We start from the raw sequence: 21,937 nt of genomic DNA, 5'->3' as shown, positions 1-21,937 counted from the left end.
GTAGTGTGCAGTAAGCCTCCTACTGTAAGGGTTTCTCAGGGTTTTGTGGTAACTGTTTCTTTGAAGAGTTTTAGAAAGGTCAGCTCAAACTGGCACCATCCCATCAGTCAATAAAATACTGTACGGATACACGGATACAGAATCCAAAAACACTCTGCCTCCTTCTCCCTGACCTTTCCTTCTCCCTTACCTTTCCTCCTCCCTGACCTTTCCTTTTCCCTGACCTTTCCTTCTACCTGACCTTTCCTCCTCCCTGACCTTTCCTTCTCCCTGACCTTTCCTTCTCCCTGACCTTTCCTCCTCCCTGACCTTTCCTCATCCTCCTTCTCCAGAGGCCTGCAAGCTAACAACACCAAACAGCTCTCCCTCCATCTCTCTCTCCCATTCGATTCTTACCATCTCTCTCCCTCAATCTCCCCAAGCTCTCTCTACCCCCTCTCTCTCTCTTTCTCTCCATCTCTCTCTTTCATTCTCGCCTCCTCTCCTCCTCCTCTCCTCTATAGGGTTCACGCTTCACAAATTTTCACAGTGCTGGGCCCTAGAGGAGGGAGGTGGACTCCACTGTTCCTGCCTCCCTAATGGAAAAGAGCAGTCAGCATGAAATTTCCCCTGACACCCATCTCTCCTAAACCCACCAGAGGATCTGATGCTATACTATACACTGTGGGGTTAATCGATGGGCTGGGGGTGACAGAGGCAGAATACTGATCAGACAGAGGAGAGTTGAGAGAAGAGACGGTGAGATAAACACCTCTAAAATTGCTTCTCTCTTTCTCATCCCTCTTTGTCTCTTTCTGTTTTTTAAATCCTGTGGAGATTAAACCTGCTCTCAGTCTCTCTCACTCTCTTTCTCTCACCCCCCTCTCTCTCTCGGTCTTCCCCTTCTCTCTCTCTCTCCCTCTGCCTACCATCCATCCTGTCCTTGTTAGAGCTCAGAGCTCCTGACGTACAGCTACCATTGTGTAGCGGATCAGACACAAAAGGCTCGGCGAGCTGAGCGGGCCAATCGAAGCCACTGTGTTAATAACCAGGCCTGGAGGCTGGGCTCAGATCATCCGTGGCCCAAGGGCAACCATCTCCACTGGGCTGGAAAAGGTCATGCGTCCCCCTCCGCCCCACTCAGTCACTCTGAACGGAGGTCACCTGGAGAACATGGCTGCCAGGTCGCCCTTCCCTTCACGCTCATTTCCCCTGAAAGTGCGCTTCAGCAGACAGTGGGTCAGACTAGGGATGTGACAAATGGAAACATTAATGTTTAAACTGAAAAAATATGTATCTGTTAAAATGATAAGAACAATTCATAAAATTCAATGTGAATTCACAATGCACCTGCCAGCAACTGTTTGGGTCTGTCACGTAACCTCCCTCTCTAGTGCTCGAGGTCACCAAGCTGCTAATTATTACGCACACCTGTCACCATCGTTACGTGCACCAGCGCCTCATCAGACTCACCAGGACTCCATCACCTGTCTGATTACCTTCCCTATATGTGTCACTCCCTTTGGGTCCTCCCCTAGGCGTTATTGTTTCTGTTCCAGTGTTCATGTCTGTAAGCTACACGTGTTTCTTGTTCTGTTCTATGTTAATTTGATGATTAAATACACTCCCTGAACTTGCTTCCCGACTCACAGCGCACACGTTACAGGGTCTCTATACCTTGCAAAGTTTGCATTTCCTTCTCATTTAACTTCTCAAATCATTGTCATACAGGACTTTGCTGCTGTCACTTGCCTTTCTCTGCAATTTGTCCAACTGTTAACGACGATGTGGCGGTGGAGAGATGACTCAAAAATGATTGATTCCTCGATCCTTGCATGTCGACTCCCGGTGTCAACTGCCATTTTTGAGTATCCTAAAATTCAGTATGTTTGGAACTGAAGAGACTGATTAGTTGTTGTACTTTTGAGACCACTTGCATCTTTCATAGCGAGCTTGCAAGGGACGGAGAGAGAGAGGGGAGGGGCACAGTGTAGGCAGGTCAGCCACCAGGCAGACAGTCATAGCCATGCAATAGTCCTATCTATTGGCTATCAAAAGATGTGTCTCGCAATGGAATGATGTATCTTGCAATTTCTTCGCTTGCAATGTTACGCAACCTCAATAAAGCAGGCCCTCTCATCAATGAATAGGTTAGGATAATGAGATGAGTGAGATGCAACACTTCCCCTTTCACACAGTATCTGCGCATGTGCACGTGTTTGCTTCAGCTGTTTACAGCGTGGTAGCCAGGGCACCAAGACAGCAGAGAAGTTGAGTCTCACTCTTACGGAAATTGACCCACTATGCCAGGGCTATTCAACGATATTCTTACCGGGTCCAGATTTGAAAAAGGATATTTACAGGGTGGGCCAGACATGTTCTACATAAGACCGGTATAAAAAAACAATGCACAAACACAATTACAATCTTATAAAGTACTTTTATTAAAATGAAATATTGCTAATAGTTCATTTTAAGTGCTTTAAGAGTAATGCAGTGCATCAATTACTAATTCAGTGCATCAGGAGTAGCCTAGTTCAGTGTGTCAACTTTTTAAATAATGGAATACATTTCTACTTATAACACAGTTGACCTGCATCACATTAATAAAAGTTCTGGTTTCCTGTCTGTTTTACATACATAGCTTCATATTCTGTTGTTATTTACACACAGAACACCTTTTATGGCAAATCTCAGTTTACCAGCATCACATTCTGTTCTATGTTTATTTCATTTAATTCTTTCCGGTCTTACACCTTTTCTTTTTAACATAACAATCTTCTTTTTTTTTTTGCGAAAGAACAGAATCATTTGGCAGATAGGAAGTCAGGGCAGCATTCATGTGAGATAAGCCGGAATCACGTGTTGATCCAAACATAAAGGAAAAACGCCAATGCCGTCATGTAGGGCCGATCTTAGCCTAGAGAACATTTTAAAAACTTCAGCAATTTTATTAGGTCATAATCTATGGATTCCACATGACCGGACGACTGTGTGATCACACTCTCCGTAGCTCTCCGTAGCTTATGTGAGTAAGACCTTTAAACAGGTCAACATTCAGACGGATTACCAGGACGTGTACTCCGAGCATGCGCTGACCAACTGGCAAGTGTCTTCACTGATATTTTCAACCTGTCCCTGACCGAGAATGTAATACCAACATGTTTCAAGCAGACCACCATAGTCCCTGTGCCCAAGAACACTAAGGTAACCGGCCTAAATCACTACTCTGTAGCCATGAAGTGCTTTGAAAGGCTGGTCATGGCTCACATCAACACCATTATCCCAGAAACCCTAGACCCACTCCAATTTGCGTACCGCAAACAGATCCACAGATGATGCAATCTCTATTGCACTCAACACTGCCCTTTCCCACCTGGACAAAAGGAACACCTATGTGAGAATGTTATTCATTGACTACAGATCAGCGTTCTAGCCTGCCACGCTGATCCTCAACACGGGGGCACCTCAGGGGTGCGTGCGTAGTCCCCTCCTCTACTCCCTGTTCACTCATGACTGCACGGCCAGGCACGATTCCAACACCATCAATAAGTTTGCCGATGACACAACAAGTGGTAGGCCTGATCACCGACAACAATGAGACAGCCTATAGGTAGGAGGTCAGAGACCTGGCTGTGTGGTGCCAGGACAATAACCTCTCCCTCAACGTGATCAAGACAAAGGAGATGATTGTGGACTACAGGAAAAGGAGGATCCAGCTTGCCCCCATTCTCATCGACAGGGCTGTAGTGGAGCAGGTTGAGATCTTGGTGATCTTGGTGATGTCCACATCACCAACAAACTATCATACTCCAAACACATTAAGACAGTCATGAAGGGGGCACAACAAAGCCTATTCCCCCTCAGGAGACTGAAAAGATTCGGCATGGGTCCTCAGATCCTCAAAATATTCTACAGCTGCACCATTGAGAGCATGTTGCATCACTGCCTGGTATGGCAACTGCTCAGCCTCTGACCACAAGGCACTACAGAGGGTAGTGCGTAGGGCCCAGTACATCACTCACAGTACAACTTCCTGCCATTCAGGACCTCTATACCTGGCGGTGTCAGAGGAAGGCCCAAAAAGTTCTCTCTGCTACTGCACAGCAAGTGGTACCAGAGCGCCAAGTCTAGGTCCAAAAGGCTTCTCGAACAGCTTCTAACCCCAAGCCATAAGACTCCTGAACAGCTAATCAAAGGGCTACCCAGACCCCTCTTTTACGTTGCTGCTACTCTCTGTTTATTATCTATACATTATCACTTTAACTCTACCTACATGTACATATTACCTTAATTACTTCGACTAACCGGTGCCCCCGCACATTGAGTCTGTATCGGTACCCCCTGTATGTAGCGTCGCTATTGTTATTTTACTGCTGCCGTTTAATTATTTGTTACTTTATCATTTTCTTTTTTTTACTTAAACTTCTTAAATCATTGTTGGTTAAGGGCTTGTTAGTAAGCATTTCACCACACCTGTTGTATTCGGCGCATGTGACAAATACAATTTGATTTGACTGGGAATACAAATATACATCTGTTGGTCACAGATACCTAAAAAAAAGGTAGGGACGTGGATCAGAAAACCAGTCAGTATCTGGTGTGACCACCATTTGCCTCATGCAGCGTGACACATCTCCTTCGCATAGAGTTGATCAAGCTGTTGATTGTGGCCTGTGGAATGTGGTTCCACTCCTCTTCAATGGCTGTGCGAAATTGCTGGATAATTGGCGTGAACTGGAATACGCTGTCGTAATTGTCGATCCAGAGCATCCCAAACATGATCAATGGGTAACATGTCTGGTGAGCATGCAAGAACTGGAACATGTTCAGCTTCCAGGAATTCGGTGCAGATCCTTGTGACATGGGGCCGTGCATTATCATGCTGAAATATTGAGGTGATGGAGGCGGATGAATGGCACGACAATGAGTCTTAGGATCTTGTCACGGTATCTCTGTGCATTCAAATTGCCATCAATAAAATGTAATTGTGTTTGTTGTCCGTTAAGGCTGTAACACAACAAAATGTTGAATAATTCAAGGGGTCTGAATACTTTCTGAAGGCACTCATTAATTTCTAAAATAATCTGAAACACAACCAAAACAAACAGAAAACGCCTTTGTTGAGTCACAAGCTTGATGTTGTCATTGTGTGCTATGAATATGGGACCAAATAATTAACTTTTTACTATTTCAATACACATAAGTGAATTTGTCCCAACACTTTTTGTCCCCTAAAATGTGGGGACTATATACAAAAAGTGCTGTAATTTCTAAACGTTTCACCCGAACCTCATAGTCATTTTATCATTTCAAATCCAAAGTGCTGGAGTAGAGCCAAAACAACAACAAAATTGTCACTCTCGTAGAGCCAAAACAACAACAAAATTGTCACTGTCTCGTAGAGCCAAAACAACAACAAAATTGTCACTCTCGTAGAGCCAAAACAACAACAAAATTGTCACTCTCGTAGAGCCAAAACAACAACAAAATTGTCACTGTCTCGTAGAGCCAAAACAACAACAAAATTGTCACTGTCTCGTAGAGCCAAAACAACAACAAAATTGTCACTCTCGTAGAGCCAAAACAACAACAAAATTGTCACTCTCGTAGAGCCAAAACAACAACAAAATTGTCACTCTCGTAGAGCCAAAACAACAACAAAATTGTCACTGTCTCGTAGAGCCAAAACAACAACAAAATTGTCACTCTCGTAGAGCCAAAACAACAACAAAATTGTCACTGTCTCGTAGAGCCAAAACAACAACAAAATTGTCACTCTCGTAGAGCCAAAACAACAACAAAATTGTCACTGTCTCGTAGAGCCAAAACAACAACAAAATTGTCACTGTCTCGTAGAGCCAAAACAACAACAAAACATTGTTTTTCGGATAGGGATTTTTCTTAAAATTTATCCCAATTTTGTTGAAACGTTTTAACGTTCACACACTTACAGCAGACAGGGAGGCAGTTAACACCTGGTGTTCAGCTACAGTAGCATATCTTGCTTTCTCTATCTCTCAATCGTTCTCTCTTCCCTGTCTCTTCCTTTACCTCAATCGTCTCCTTCTTTCTCCCTCTATTCTTTCTCCCTACTCTTTCCCTCTCTTCTCTCTCTTTCTCTCTCACCATTCTTGGAGTAATGATTCAGCCAGCTGCGTGCAGAGATGAAGCATCACTGATTGCAGTAACTTACGTTACTTAATGATGCAGTCGGGAGCTCATGGTCTCTGTGGGAACCAAAGAAGCATATAAAATGGCTTCTTCATGCCTCTAATCAATTACAAAACCAATAGAATGACTGTGGAACATCATAAAAGACTTTAAACCAAAACACTGCTGATGCTAGGAGAAGGTATAAAACCCCATGAAAAATAAAATAGGCCTATCCTCCTATCCCGTCTTGCTGAGAAAGCCAGTCTTCAAATCTCATCCCTTAAAAGTGAAAAGAGCCATCAGTGGTTTAACAACATTGGGAGCCTCACAAAGCAAAGCGAAGGCACCGTTCTCAGTCTCTGCACGCTGACTCTTTTTATCAGACTGGTAATATAACCAAGGTCGGTTGGTAAACAGCAGTTCTATATTGCCTGCCGACAAATGCTCTGACTTCAATACAATTTAAATACTTCAAACGTCCAGCTTTATCTCCATCTTCCCTCACTGCGCCTTCATGCAGGCCCTCCCTGCGCGTGTGTGTGTGTCATTAGGCCCCGTGACGAAGAGCGCAGAAAAATAAACAGGGCTCTCGCCTCATACTGCCACCGACGCTACTCCCCGCCCGACCCCTCCAACCACCTACATTTGTCCAATTCTCTATGTATGTGTGTGTTCCAATTTCCAATTCTCTGAGCAAGGAGGGAGCCATAGGGAGCAATGAAGAGAAACATTCCCTGGTAAAGAGATTGGATAGAGGGGGGCAGCCAGGGGCCACAAGCAGCATTCACATGGATCATGCGTTCTCTTTCTCTCTGTGGGTTGTTTGTGCTGCTGCATGCTGCCGATTCTCTGCCCCACATAGTCCCTCTCTAGCTGAAAGCAGAGGATGTCCACACAGCTCAATCACACAGCAATTACTGTTGCCGTAGTTGGTGTTTCAAATTCATGTTAGTTAGCATTAGAGCTTTTAAAGACGTTTATTACTACTGTATAATTAAGCAATAAGGCCCTTAGCCGTGGTATATTTACGCAATAAGGCACGAGGGGGTTTGGTATATGGCCAATATACCATGGCTAAGGGCTGTTCTTAGGCCCGACGCATCGCGGAGTGACTGGACACAGCCCTTAGCCGTGGTATATTGGCCATATACCACAAACCTACAAGGTGCCTTATTGATATTATAAACTGGTTACCAACGTAATTAGAGCAGTAAAAATACATGTTTGTCATATCCTTTGTATACGGTATACCACAGCTAAGGGCTATGTCCAGGCACTCCGCTTTGCGTCGTGCATAACAGCCCTTAGCCGTGGTATATTGGCCATACACCACACCTCCTCGGGCCGTATTGCTTCATTATACAGTGGTCCTCTATAGCGCAGTTGGTAGAGGATGTCGCTTGCAAAGCCAGGATAGTTGGTTTGATTTCCAGGACCACAAATAAGTTTCAAAAATAAAAGCATGCATGACTGTAAGCTCCTTTTCTAGCGCATCTCATTGGAGGAGATACCGTAGTAGAGCTTTTGTTGTATTAATGGAGTGTCAAAGAAAGGAGAAAATCGGAACGTCTTGCGATATGGATATTGCACACGTCAATATCACAATTTCGAATTTGATTAATACAGCCCTAGAACATCGGCACTGTCAAACATCAGAGAAAAAAATATATTCTGAAAAACAGCAGTTGGGAATGGCATGTTTTACGACGATGGTCATTTCCCTCTCAGAAGGCGGATCAGGAGGGCAGGCCACCACGATTGATAAACACTTCACTCTGTAAATTGGCGCCACTTAAGAAATTGTGTTGGGGAAGGAGCTGCTGACACCTGCCCTGTCACAACGGGACAGACGTTGGGTGACACAGACCCTAAAATGTCTTTAGACACAAGCTACCGATTGTGTTGCAGCCTGCCTGTCAGACTAATGGAAGCCTGTCTTTGCATGTCTGTAGACTTACACTAATCCTCCCAATGGCACGCAGCACACACTCAGCACACACACACACACAGCCAGCAGGACAACCAATCAGACTTACAATCCACCTCGCTCACTCAAAATGCAGTTATGTCTGTAACTATGTAGCTATTTCTTTGGAGCATAGATTGATGTAGTACTCTGGGTTTTGAACCTCACAGTGTGCATCTAAGGCATGTACAGTTGAAGTCGGAAGTTTACATACACTAAGTTGACTGGGCCTTTAAACAGCTTGCAAAATTCCAGAAAATGAAGTCGTGGCGTTAGAAGCTTCTGATGGGCTAATTAACATAATTTGAGTCAATTGGAGGTGTACCTGTGGATCTATTTCAAGGCCTACCTTTTAAACGCAGTGCCTCTTTGCTTGACATCATGGGAAAATCTAAAGAAATCTGCCAAGACCCCAGAAATAAAATTGTAGACCTCCAGAAGTCTGGTTCAAATTAGGCCCCGAAAAGTGCAAATTAATCCCAGAAAAACTGCAAAGGACCTTGTGAAGACGCTGGAGGAAACTGGTACAAAAGTATCTATATCCACAGTAAAATGAGTCCTATATCGACATAACCTGAAAGGACGTTCAGCAAGGAAGAAGCCATTGCTCCAAAACCGCCTGTCACGTTTCTTCAAAATCGAACCCAGAAGCAGACCAGGACAAGGAGAGTAGGAAGAAGGTGAGTATTTATTTACAAGTGAATGTGAGTGGGTAGATATATCCAGGTGGCGTAGCGGGCAGCGGTGGTGAGTTGATGGGAGTAAATAGGTGGATCCAATGGGGAAGCGGAATCCTCCGACGACCAGGCGGGAATGGAGTAAATGATCCGGGTGAGTAACTGAAGACAGAACAAACGGAGGTAAGTTTAAGGCAAGCAAGACGTACAAAACAACAAAACAAATTCTATCCAACTTGAGGCTGATACTATGGCACAACATACTGTTCATGGCTAACGATCCGGCAGGGAATGGTTGTCAGGTCCGAGCTTATGAAGAGGAGAGATGATGATCAGGACCAGGTGTGCAGATAGCTGATGGGATACAGGTGCGGGTAATCAGAACTCCCAACTGGCTACATTGCCCGGCAACCAGACAGGGTGCGTTCCAGGACGCCGGAAAAAACACTCCAGGACAGAACACTGGCAAAAAACAGACTCAGGAAACGGGATTCGTGACACCGCCATAAAAAAGCCAGACTACGGTTTGCAACTGCACATGGGGACGAAGATCGTATTTTTTGGAGAAATGTCCTCTGGTCTGATGAAACAAAAATAGAACTGTTTGGCCATAATGACCATCGTTATGTTTGGAGGAAAAAGGGGGATGCTTGCAAGCCGAAGAACACCATCCCAACCGTAAAGCACGGGGGTGGCAGCATCATATTGTGGGGGTGCTTTGCTGCAGGAGCGACTGGTGCACTTCACAAAATAGATGGCATCATGAGGAAAGAAAATGATGTGGATATATTGAAGCAACATCTAAAGACATCAGTTAATGCTTGGTTGCAAATGGGTCTGACTCAGTTACACCAGCTCTGTCAGGAGGAATGGGCCAAAATTCACCCAACTTATTGTGGGAAACTTGTGGAAGGCTACCCGAAACGTTTGACCCAAGTTAAACAATTTAAAGGCTATGCTACTAAACACTAATTGAGTGTATGTAAACTTCTGACCCACTGGGAATGTGATGAAAGAAATAAAAGCTGAAATAAATCATTCTCTCTACTTTTATTCTGACATTTCACATTCTTAAAATAAAGTGGTGATCCTAACTGACCTAAAACAGCGATTTTTTACTTGGATTAAATGTCAGAAATTATGAAAAACTGAGTTTAAATGTAGTAGGCTAAGATGTATGTAAACTTCTGTCTTCAACTGTAACACTATCTAGTGTAAGCAGGAGATAGAGCATTTCGACTAAGGGGGTGCAATCATAACCCTCACTTTTTCCATAACAGTTCCGGTTGTATCCACAGTGAGGATAAAACAACCAGCTCACTCTGTGACAATGTCTGATACTGACTGAGCCTCTAAATTATTCACTATTCACTATCAATGTCCTTTACCTGCGGATCCCTCTCAAGAGGTCAAGTCCTAGAACTAGGTTCAGCTACAGAGTCTGTCTGGGGGAAATTGTCTTTGACACACAGTACTGCTGTATACAATAGACACTAGTCATTATACACTCAACATAATAAATACATTGCATGTTACCCATTGTGTTAGCATTATATGGGCTAATAGTGTCAATGAGCAATTTAGACATTTATGACATCCAATTCCAATCTATTTACACGGAGTCAGAGAGATTGTCAATGGGTGGAATTAATATTGCCATTTGATCAAATGGCTGCTTTTCCTGGACTTTCATGGTTCTAACAATGTGTTTGTGTGTAAAGGTGTGTACATGTTAAGCATGTCTGACCGTTCCTCATCTTTCTCTTTTTGTGTGTACATTTTGCTGTACATTATTTACAGAGTTCTCTCAGCATGGCCGGATGGTAGAGGAAAACGGTCAGGTGTTTGAACCATACAGCCCAAGACCTTGGTAGACTGTAGTAGGCACTTGAACACTCATAACTGAAGCACTACACCCACCCAGACAAATAAACACATAGGCCTTTAGACACACAGACCTAGACACACAGACCAATAGACACACAGACCTATAGACAGACCTAGACACACAGACCAATAGACATACAGACCAATAGGCACACAGACCTTCAGACACACCTACCTATAGACACCCAGACCTACAGAGAGACAGACCTATAGACAGACAGACCTAGACACACAGACCTAGACACAGAGACCTATAGACAGACAGACCTATAGACAGGCAGACCTAGAGACACACAGACCTATAGACACACAGACCTATAGACAGACAGACCTATAGACAGACAGACCTATACACACAGACCTATAGACACACAGAGCTATAAACACACAGACCTATAGACAGACAAACCAAGACACACAGACCTATAGACAGACTTGAGTAAACATACAGCTACCACACCCTTCCCGCCAAAACACACACACATGTGTGCACACACACACAGAAAGACACAGGTTTATAACGGCAACATCCCTCCCCCAAAACACACACATACCGCTCTATGATAGAATGATGATGAGAATGCTGGTGTATTGTGTTTTTAGAGGACATTTACAAGACAATCATCTCTGCACTGTGGGGTTATCAGTCTCTGGGCAGAAAATGAGATCGTTTGAAATCCAGCCCAAGAATGTCAGTCTGAATCCTGGCTGTGTCTGAAAGGACAGCGGATCAGCAGGAGAGGTCTGATATGAATTCCCAGACTGTTCCGGAAAGAAAAGAGTGAAAAGGTCAGTGGAGACATTATTTTCCAGGGGCCGGTAATATCATCTTTCGTCTAGTTTGCTCATCTAGCACTGATCAGAATATGCTGCTAGCATGTTATGTAGCCTAGTATAACAAGTGGATGATTTTGCAAGTGGATTATAGAAGCCCATATCCCGACTAAAAGCCCTTGACTTGTCTGATAATCAATCATAATTTTGTTTCACTGAATCTCCGTCTGTAGGCTACATTTGGTTATTTCATCACAATTTAACTCCCCTACACCTGCTCACTACTTCGCGTAGAATATACGCCCAGTATCTCATAAAGGGCTTATGCCCAGGTGGTGCAACAGACATCATTTAAAAAAATGTTGGATGAGTTACCACCCACTTACTGCCAACTGGTTAGTCACTAATCTGACTTGAGTTAAACGGCTAGCTAATCACACACAAATGACTGTTAGTTGGTTCTAAGCAACTTGAGGTGTATGGTTTACTTTGACGACACTGAACAAAGATATAAATCCCACATGTAAAGCAGGGATCATCAACTAGATTCAGCAGCCGGCCGATTTGTTCTGGAGCGGATGGTCTAGGGGCCAGAACATAATTACAAGACTGCAAATTTTAGACTGCAAATTGATTGACTGCAAGAAGCCCTAACAGATCCAATGTTTGACTAAAGATAATCATTTCAAACCTTGCTTATATTTATATACGATCACGTGTCTCTCTATTTTGTGTACTTCGGAACAGATGTCTTAAATAAAAATCACTTGGAGCTGATTTCCTGTTATTTTTATGAGCTGATCCTGGATTTGTGTCAAGCTATCTTTTATGTTAATAAAAAAATAAAAAATAATATATATATATTTTTAAACGTGTTGTTTGTCTCAGAAAGCTTGTGGGGCAAAATAAAATCACCCGCGGGCCAAATTCGGTCCGCGGGCCACCAGTTGGGGAACCCTGATGTAAAGTGTTGGTCCCATGTTTCATGAGCTGAAATAATAGATCCCAAAAATGTTCCATATGTACAACAAGCTTATTTCTGTCAGTACGTCCAACCGGCCTCACAACCGCAGACCACGTGTAACCACGCCAGCCCTCCACATCTGGCTTCACTAGTGCAGACCACGTGTAACCATGCCAGCCCTCCACATCTGGCTTCACTAGTGCAGACCACGTGTAACCACGCCAGCCCTCCACATCTGGCTTCACTACCGCAGACCACGTGTAACCACGCCAGCCCTCCACATCCGGCTTTTTCACATGCGGGATCTTCTGAGACCAGCCATCCCGATAGCTGATGAAACTGTGGGTTTGCACAACCTAATCATTTCTGCGGTCAGAAACCTTCTCGGGAAGCTCGGCTTGCGTGCTCGTCGTCCTCACCAAGTTCTTCTCCTGACCGTATTTCGGCATCGGAACCGACTTCAGTGGGCAAATGCTCACTTTCAATGGCAACTGGCACGCTGGAGAAGTGTTCTCTTCACGTATAAATCCTGGTTTCAACTGCACCGGGCAGATGGCACACAATGAACACAATTGCATGTTACTGATGGCAATTTGAATGCACAGAGATACCGTGAGGAGCTCCTGAGGCCCATTGTCGTGCCATTCATCCGCTGCCATCACCTCATGTTTCAGCATGATAATAATGCATGGCCCGATGTGGCATGGATGTATACACAATTCCTGGAAGCTGAAAATATCCCAGTCCTTCCACGGCCTCTATACTCACCAGATATGTTACCCATTGATCATGTTTGGGATGCTCTGGATCGACATGTACGACAGAGTGTTTCAGTTTCCGCCAATATCCAGTAACTTCGCACAGCCATTGAAAAGGAGGGGGCCAACATTGCACAGGCCACAATCAACAGCCTGATCAACTCTATGCAAAGGAGAGGTGTCATGCTGAATGAGGCAATGGTGGTCACACAGGTTAGTGACTGCTTTTCTGATCCACACCCATACTTTTTTTTTTAAGCTATCTGTAACCAACAGATGTATATCTGTATTCCCAGTCAAGAGTAATCCATAGATTAGGGCCTCATTTATATATTTCAATTGAATGATTTCCTTATATGAACTGTAACTCAGTAACATCTTTGAAATTGTTGCATGTTGTGTTTATATTTGTAATTTCCCAAAACAGGCCATTAACCCTTTGCACTCATGGGAATTGGCATATATGGTTGGAGCTAAAGTGAAATGTTTCTTACAGAAGAAATATGAAAAGAATACACCTAACTATGGTCGCAATTTGAAAGGGAACAGTTTTGAGACAATGGGTGAGGACACAACCGTTCCCCTGACGCAAGACTGAATCCAAACATTACACTGTTGATTTGATGTGTATTTGACCTTTACTGTACTTTTTGGTCCATTTGTTGATAACCAAATCTTAAAATACTCTGGAAACATTCGGTAACAATGATAAACATATCCCTGTCAAATGTGGTGTTGGTGCAACATAAGACAACAACAGAAGAAATGGACAAAGGTTTGAGTGAGGAGACTTTACTGGAGTCTCCGAGTGACCACACACCTCTCCAAAGTGTGCACATTTCCTAAGTAATATCAACACACTTTTTTTATTGACTCAAAGAAGAGTCTTCGACTATAAGGTACTTCTTTTGAGCTCTCCTAGCTGTGTCGGTGAGGAGCTCGAACAAGCACCCTTGTAGTTGTTATGTTTGAAACACAAGCCTACATCCCCGCCCTCACACAATTACTGTTGTTGTTTACGAAAAGAAAAAAAAGGTCCATTATAGACCACAATCTGGGTCAGTTGGGCAACATTTGAAAGCCTGACCTATTGACAACATAACTAGCCAAGTTCTAAAATACGTCATTGCAGCGTTAGGCTTTCACAACGCAATTTTGGTGTGCATGGAAAGGAGTCATGCACAAGTGCATTCAGGTGTGTGTGCGCCGGTGTGTGTGCAAATGTCCTTCACAATAGGCAAACATGGGTTCATTCAGTTCAGAACAAACCCAGGGTATGATGTCATCTTGTAACTGTTCATCAAACATAGTGTTCATAAATGTTGACACAGTATATTACATGAGTTTTATGATATGGAAAGGAAGTGCACATGTGAAGTGCACATTTGGACTGCATTTGGATTGCTTTTATGGCGTCAACGCGGTATTTATTATAATCCTCAACGTCTTTCATCTTTCAAAATACATCGAGTCATCGTATTTTACTGCCTTTCCCTCACTCAGACAAAACACTTGCAAAAGTTGCCCAATTAGCAGGGGTGATGGGGGAACTTCTTGTCGCACAAGGTGCTCAAGTTCAGAGCGTCTGTCAGTCAAAAACCCCCACACAGCTGTGAAACGCAGAGCCTGACGTCAGGTATAGCATGTTCCTGTACAGCCACTGCGTTCCAATTCAGGCGTTTATCGGTGCCCAAATCTGCCATTTTCAACCTGGTTACAGGTATGAGTGTAAAGAGTCAGTAGAGAAGCTGATAATAGGCACTACAACCCCACATGACGGCTGTTATGTCTGCGTAGGATAAGACACCGATACCTTCAACGCCACACTATAGAAAATGATAGCATTATCACTGCGGTGACTGAGCTGCTTTCTCTGTGTGAGTTTTGTCATAAACAATAAATAAAAGCTTGACTTCTCCTCTCCCTCTTTTCCCCCTCTCTTTCTCGCTCAGGTAGATGGCTCTTTCAAGGAGATGATGAGAGTGTGACGTCTCAGGGGTGCTCCAGGTGCCCAGTGTGTGAATAGGTCAGGGTGTGTGTGTGTGTGTGTGTGTGTGTGTGTGTGTGTGTGTGTGTGTGTGTGTGTGTGTGTGTGTGTGTGTGTGTGTGTGTGTGTGTGTGTGTGTGTGTGTGTGTGTGTGGTTCAATATAACACAACAGATGATCAGTTGATCAACAGTTTAGTTGAGCGGCTGCTGTTCATATCATGTACCTCCCCTCCCTGTAACCCAAGCCAGGAGAGGAAAGTCATCCTCTGATCCTGCTTTGTGAGCTCTGGAAGCAGACACTCCTCTCCTCTATTATTCAGGGTCTCACTGAGGGGAGGTGCACTGTGCTCCACAACGCTCAAAAGTCAAACACTCTCTTTCCCCTCAGTCCTCTCTCCTCTCCTGTCCTCCCTACTCATCTCGTCTCTCCTCTCCTGTCCTCTCCTCTCCACTCATCTCCTCTCTCCTCTCTACTCGTCTCCTCTCCTATCCTCCCTACTCATCTCTTCTCCCCTCTCTACTCGTCTCCTCTCTTGTCCTCTCTCCTCTCTACTTGTCTCCTCTCTTGTCCTCTCTACTCGTCTCCTCTCTTGTCCTCTCTACTCATCTCTCCTCTCTACTTGTCTCCTCTCCTCTCTACCCGTTTCCTCTCTTGTCCTCTCTACTCATCTCTCCTCTCTACTTGTCTCCTCTCCTCTCTTGTCCTCTCTACTCTTCTCTTCTCTTCTCTCCTCTCTACTCGTCTCCTCTCTTGTCCTCTCTACTCGTCTCCTCTCTTGTCCTCTCTACTCATCTCATCTCTACTCTCTATTCGTCTCCTCTCATCTCCTGTCCTCTCTACTCATCTCTCCTCTCCTCTCTACTCGTCTACTCTCCTCTCTACTCGTCTCCTCTCTACTCATCTCTCCTCTCCTCATCTTTTTTCTCCTCTCTACTCGACACCTCTCCTCTCTACTCATCTCTCCTCTCCTCTCTACTCGTCTCCTCTCTTGTCCTCTCTACTCATCTCTTCTCTCCTCTCTACTCGTCTCCTCTCTACTCATCTCTCCTCTCCTCTCCTCTCTACTCGTCTCCTCTCCTCTCTTGTCCTCTCTACTCATCTCTCCTCTCCTCTTACTCATCTCTCCTCTCTTGTCCTCTCTACTCATCTCTTGTCCTCTCTACTCATCTCTCCTCTCTTGTCCTCTATACTCATCTCTTCTCTACTCATCTCTCCTCTCTTGTCCTCTATAGTCATCTCTTCTCTCCTCTCTACTCATCTCTTGTCCTCTATAGTAATCTCTTCTCTCCTCTCTACTCATCTCTCCTCTCTTGTCCTCTCTACTAATCTCTATAGTCATCTCTTCTCCTCTCTACTCATCTCTGCTCTCTTGTCCTCTATACTCATCTCTTCTCTCCTCTATAGTCATCTCTTCTCTCCTCTCTACTCATCTCTCCTCTCTTGTCCTCTATACTCATCTCTCCTCTCTACTCATCTCTCCTCTCTTGTCCTCTATAGTCATCTCTTCTCTCCTCTCTACTCATCTCTCCTCTCTTGTCCTCTATACTCATCTCTTCTCTCCTCTCTACTCATCTCTTCTCATCTCTCCTCTCTTGTCCTCTATACTCATCTCTTCTCTCCTCTCTACTCATCTCCTCTTTACCCATCTCTTCTCTCCTCTACCCATCTCTTCTCTCCTTTCTACTCATCTCCTCTTTACCCATCTCTTCTCTCCTTTCTACTCATCTCCTCTTTACCCATCTCTTCTCTCCTTTCTACTCATCTCCTCGTTACCCATCTCTTCTCTCCTTTCTACTCATCTCCTCTTTACTCATCTCTTCTCTTCTCTCCTCTCGTCTCCCCTCCTCTCTCTCTTTTGTCCTCTTCTCCCACTACTCCGCTGACGGAGAAGGGACTAAGGGAAGAGAAATAAAGCAGCTCCTCTCTTTCTGTACCTCCCTTTCTTTCTCTCTACTCCTTTACTGTCCTCTTTTCCTATCCCTATCTCCCTCCCTTCATCTTTCTCTCTTCCTTTCACCCCGTTACTGAGGAGGAAACTTCAAAGCAGCTCTGAAGTCAGTGGGAAAGAAGAGAGAGAGAGAAGGGATCCCAAGAGGACACACACACACAGCACCCAGAGCTGTCCAAAGGCGCAGTGTGCCCTTTCCTCTCGCTGCAGAGTAGTAACTCAGCGACAGCTTCAAACAGAGCCAACCCTCTAAGAGTGCCTGTGTGCGTGTGCATTTGTGCATGCGTGCCTGTGTGCCTGTTTGTGTATGTGTGTGTTTGTGCATGTGTGCGTGTGAAAAACTCTGCATTTTCACCCTCCAGTTTTTGTCATGACTGTGTGTTCGCTTCAATAATGCAGTTTCATCTGATCCTCTCATCAAAAACACAGGCCTTCCCTGCTCTAATATCAAGGTAGCGTCCCAAACGGCACCCTATTATAGACTAGAGCGTTGCACTACTTTGGACCAGGGCCCATAGGGAATAGGGCGCATTATGCAGGGAAGAGGGTGCCATTTGGGAAGCAGATCTACTATACTGCAGAGAAGCCAGTTAGCCCTGTAGGGGAGTAATGTTTTTATAATTCATCCAAACGATGAATAACAACGCCAATATTTTATTGAGTAATAAGAAATCTCAGGGGGGAAAAAAAGAGAATATATCAGTCTTGATTTAACAACTACCAGCCTGCAGAGGACACAATATATTAGCAGAAGACGCAGTTTTAAAAAGAAAAAATGTATCGGGCTTAATTATTCAATTATTCCATTTGGGTCCTTGATCTAAATTGTATGTAATGTGCTTTTGCTGCTTGATGAGAGAATCTTAAGCCTTGACTGTCTCTGATCAAAGGGCATGGAGTAAAGTCTTCTTCTGGGTGTAAAAGGAATATCTAGATCCCACGCTTTTATGCTGACCTCACACTCACATACCTCAGGTAGCCGACATGCACGAACGCACACGGACACACACAGAAGCTATCTAAGTAAATACAGTACACAGCACACCAGAATGGTAGCTTATCTTAAAAGGGGCAATCCGCAATATAAACAATGACAAAGCGTTGCTGTAAAAAGCTGAGGGACGGGGCTGGAGAAATGTAACCAGTCGTCAAATTCATAGACAGAGCTATGGATGCAAGAACTGACCTTCCCATGATATCAACGTTATGGTTTTAACCATGTTTTGAGGCTATACAGTGTTCGTTAACACTTACTTTGTTTACAAACATTGGCGTAAAAAAGCTTATATTTTGGGTTCTGAAGGGGTACAGCAGTTGAACTAAGCTCATGAGGCATTTAAAAAGTTAAAGAATCAATGGGTACATATTATACGTTTGATGTAGCAACTGCAGATTGCCCCTTTAAAGCCTCTATCAGATGTGAGTGACAGAAAGAGCCACGGTCTAGTTTTGTAGACGACTCATCTGGTGTGGTAATTGCAAGCCTTCTCCAGTAGCATCTGCTGTAGAGGGATACATGGGAACTACTGTACATGCAGAGGGACTCTAAAAGGAAGAGGAAGCATACGTTCTCCCATCTGTGAGGAACAGGACATTGGGTCCATGACTAGGTTTCCAGTAGCGCAGACAGGCAGATGAGCACGCAAACGAGCACACACACATGCATGTGCGCCAGATCTTTCTTTCTCACTCACTCACACTCACTCACTCACTCACTCACTCACACACTCACACACTCACACACTCACACACACACACACACACACACACACACACACACACACACACACACACACACACACACACACACACACACACAGGCCTGCCAGCTGCCAGATTTCCCACACATACACAAGCACGCAGAATGACATTAAGAGACAGATGAAAACAAAGAATGAAGTGAAGTGTGTGTGTGTGTGTGTGTGTGATTGCGTGGAGGGGGATAAGATCAAAAATATGTATGTGTTATAACAAGGAAACAGAGGTGTGCTAATTTGGCCACCAGAACTGTATGTCGAGTCCCTGGGCGTATATGGGGCAGGCAGACAGGAAAGACTAGCGGCTTGTCTTTATGTGATAATTCATATAACACTCTGTAGTTTGTCTACGGAAGAGGCTATAGAATACAGTGTTGCAATCCTTTGCATCATTATAACCCAAATAGAAAGCCTCCTTTGATAGTACAGATCTGAAGGTGACTTCCTGGATCAAACAACATGTGGTTAGTCACACATTACTGACCTCGTCATACATCTATGACCAAGTTCAGGTCTACTGAACTGTCAGGGACTTTACATACAACCAGCTAAATGTATATGACCTATTGCCATTAGTGCCTCACACTGTCTCTCACCACCTCCTGTCCTCTCTGTTCTCCACACACAAGCACATGCACACACACACACGCATATGCCCGGACACACACAAATGCCCACTCGCACAAACACGCACACACACACACACCAGCCCAATGCTGCCTGGTGGTTCAAGGGGGTTGAAGGAGAGCAGTTTCTGGCTGCGTTCCCCATGCTGCTCAGAGATAAGAGCATCATTTGGAAGGAATCACTGTCTTTAAACAAGGAAGAGTTATCCGCCACCCGCTGTGCTCTAACATCTACAATTCGGATTTTAAAAACAAGGCGGTGGATGTGGGGCGACATGTGCAGACCTCGTTTGTAGTTTGAGGATACACCCCCCCCCCCCCCTTCCCTGGATCCCTCTCCCCCCTCCACCTCCATTCTCGTCCTCCCCGCACCCCATAACCGACACATCTCCCTCCCCCTGCTACAACCTTCATCTCCCTCCCTTGCTCCCACTTCCAGCTGTGCTGGGTGTCCTTCATAAAAAGGGGGATGAGGGAAGTAGGACGGGAGGAGGAGGAGGAGGAGTAGCGTGTGTCTGCTGGGGGACGAAGCACCCGGGGAGGGAGGGAGGCACTGACTGACTGAGCCTGGATGTGAAGAAAGAGAATAGCAGGAGTAGCTAGACTCACAGAGAGAGAAGGGTGGCAGACAGGGGGAAATGTCACTGCTCGTCACATAACCAAGTTCATAGAACAGCAGACAGAATGTAAATGTAGATAAAAAAGAGACAAAAGAGAGCAGGAGAAAGAGAGCGATATAGAGTACAGGAGAGATTTCTGCTGAGAGTAGTTGTTCCGTGACCGGCTTCAACGACTCGTCCAGCTCAGCGACTAGGGATCTCTATTGGCCAGACTTCAACTTTCCTCTCTTTGTCACCTTGCGTGTGAACAACAAGCAGCCAGCAGCTAGCTTCATCTTAATACAATCTGATCTAATCCTTTTTTTTTTATCAGCCTATCGGGCTAGACTGGACTAGCCGGCTGACTAGCTGACCGCCTTAGGGTTGCTGAGGTGAGGGCTAGCTGACCGCCTTAGGGTTGCTGAGGTGAGGGCTAAACAAACACTCACAAACACACTAACAGTAACATTGGATGAGACCTATCGGCATGACGACAACTGCAGAACCTTCACCATGTGACAAACAACCGCTACACCGTGTTTGACAACCAATACACAGTATGACAAAAAAAACAACACCGTATGACGGCGGCATCTTCTGTACAACCGGTTCATCAGATGTGAAACAAGGAAAAGTTGTTTGATATTGGTTAGGACGACACCGACTCTCTCCTCATCTTTCAATGCTGTCATGACGTGTACATTTAGTTATTGTAAAGGTGTCTACCTCCACGCGGAACTAAGCCAGACAGACCCACTGCTAAACAAGTGCAAAATGCATCAGGAACCATGGGGAAATGGGAGCAATTTCAAATCAAATCCCATTTTTATTGGTCACACACACATATTTAGCGGGTGTAGCAAAACGCTTGCAGACATTTACCCATTGAGTTGAGTTTAACCCTACTGAACTGAGATGGATTCCTGTATTCATGGATGCAGGTCAATTTCAGTATGTACTGTATACTGTACCATTATTTGGGAACAATCAAGGACATTCATCACAATCAGGACTCTGACTATAATAGTGAGAAATGCAACATTGAAGATTATGTCTAACTAAGGGTTTGGGGGGAGGGAGTCAAGCATAGGATGAAACATACTCCATTGAATGCACTGTCAAGTAAGATGAATAACAGTAAGTAATTATAAACACATCTCCCCCAAGCATACCCAATGAACTTTGTCATCACCCACTCATATCAATGTGGCTCATGTTCGAGACAAAAATGACTATGAACAACCACAGACAGTTCCCTGAACGGTAAACAGTAAACATCTCAACTCACGAACCTGCAAATGAAAGACGTAGCAAGCAACATTTTAGCTCCGGAAATAAATGTTAAAAAAAAAAAAAAACAGGGACATCTGCAGAGCACGGATCAGTGTGATTAACAACAACAACGGTCTTTCTTTGTACATGGACAGTTCTTGAACGCAGAAGTTAGCCGGTACCATAGCAAAATAGATTGTCGTGTTTATCTGATGCAAATACAGAAGTAATTGTCAAATAAAAACGGCGAAGTTAATCTGTTTATTTAATCCAGCCTGCGTATGCTAACGGGGCTCGAGCTACCGTTCATTCTTCACTGATGCGCGAACAGCCTGCTGTCGCGAGCTTGCCAACTTCAGCCTCTTCTATGAATAAGCACGGTTTTACGTGATGTTTCTTACCTTGTTCTTCTCTCTCTCGTGAATAACGGAGTTGTTGGACGGCTGACGGCGGTGATGGTTTATGTATTTCGGACACCGTGTGACGCTTAGCGGTGCCGTCCTCTTGTGAAGGTTTTGTTCGTGGTCCTGGATTCCAAAGTTCGAGCTGACTGTTATCCTGCCTGGTGCTGAAGTGGACAGCGCT

The 21,937-nt window shown here is 44.6% G+C and overlaps 1 protein-coding gene across 1 annotated transcript in view; it reads right to left on the bottom strand.

Annotated features, from left to right (window-relative positions):
- The window catches only part of LOC109891857 (serine/arginine repetitive matrix protein 3), a 142,582-nt gene extending 120,645 nt beyond the window's left edge, over window positions 1–21,937 (bottom strand). The window contains exon 1 of the mRNA XM_031827000.1: window positions 21,754–21,937. The gene's annotated coding sequence lies outside the window, so the exon portion shown is untranslated. The remainder of the gene's footprint in view (window positions 1–21,753) is intronic.

The sequence above is a fragment of the Oncorhynchus kisutch genome, linkage group LG6, assembly GCF_002021735.2.
Source record: "Oncorhynchus kisutch isolate 150728-3 linkage group LG6, Okis_V2, whole genome shotgun sequence".
Lineage (NCBI taxonomy): Eukaryota > Metazoa > Chordata > Actinopteri > Salmoniformes > Salmonidae > Oncorhynchus > Oncorhynchus kisutch.
Note: the sequence above shows the minus strand (reverse complement) of the source record. Positions and strands in the feature narration are given on the sequence as shown.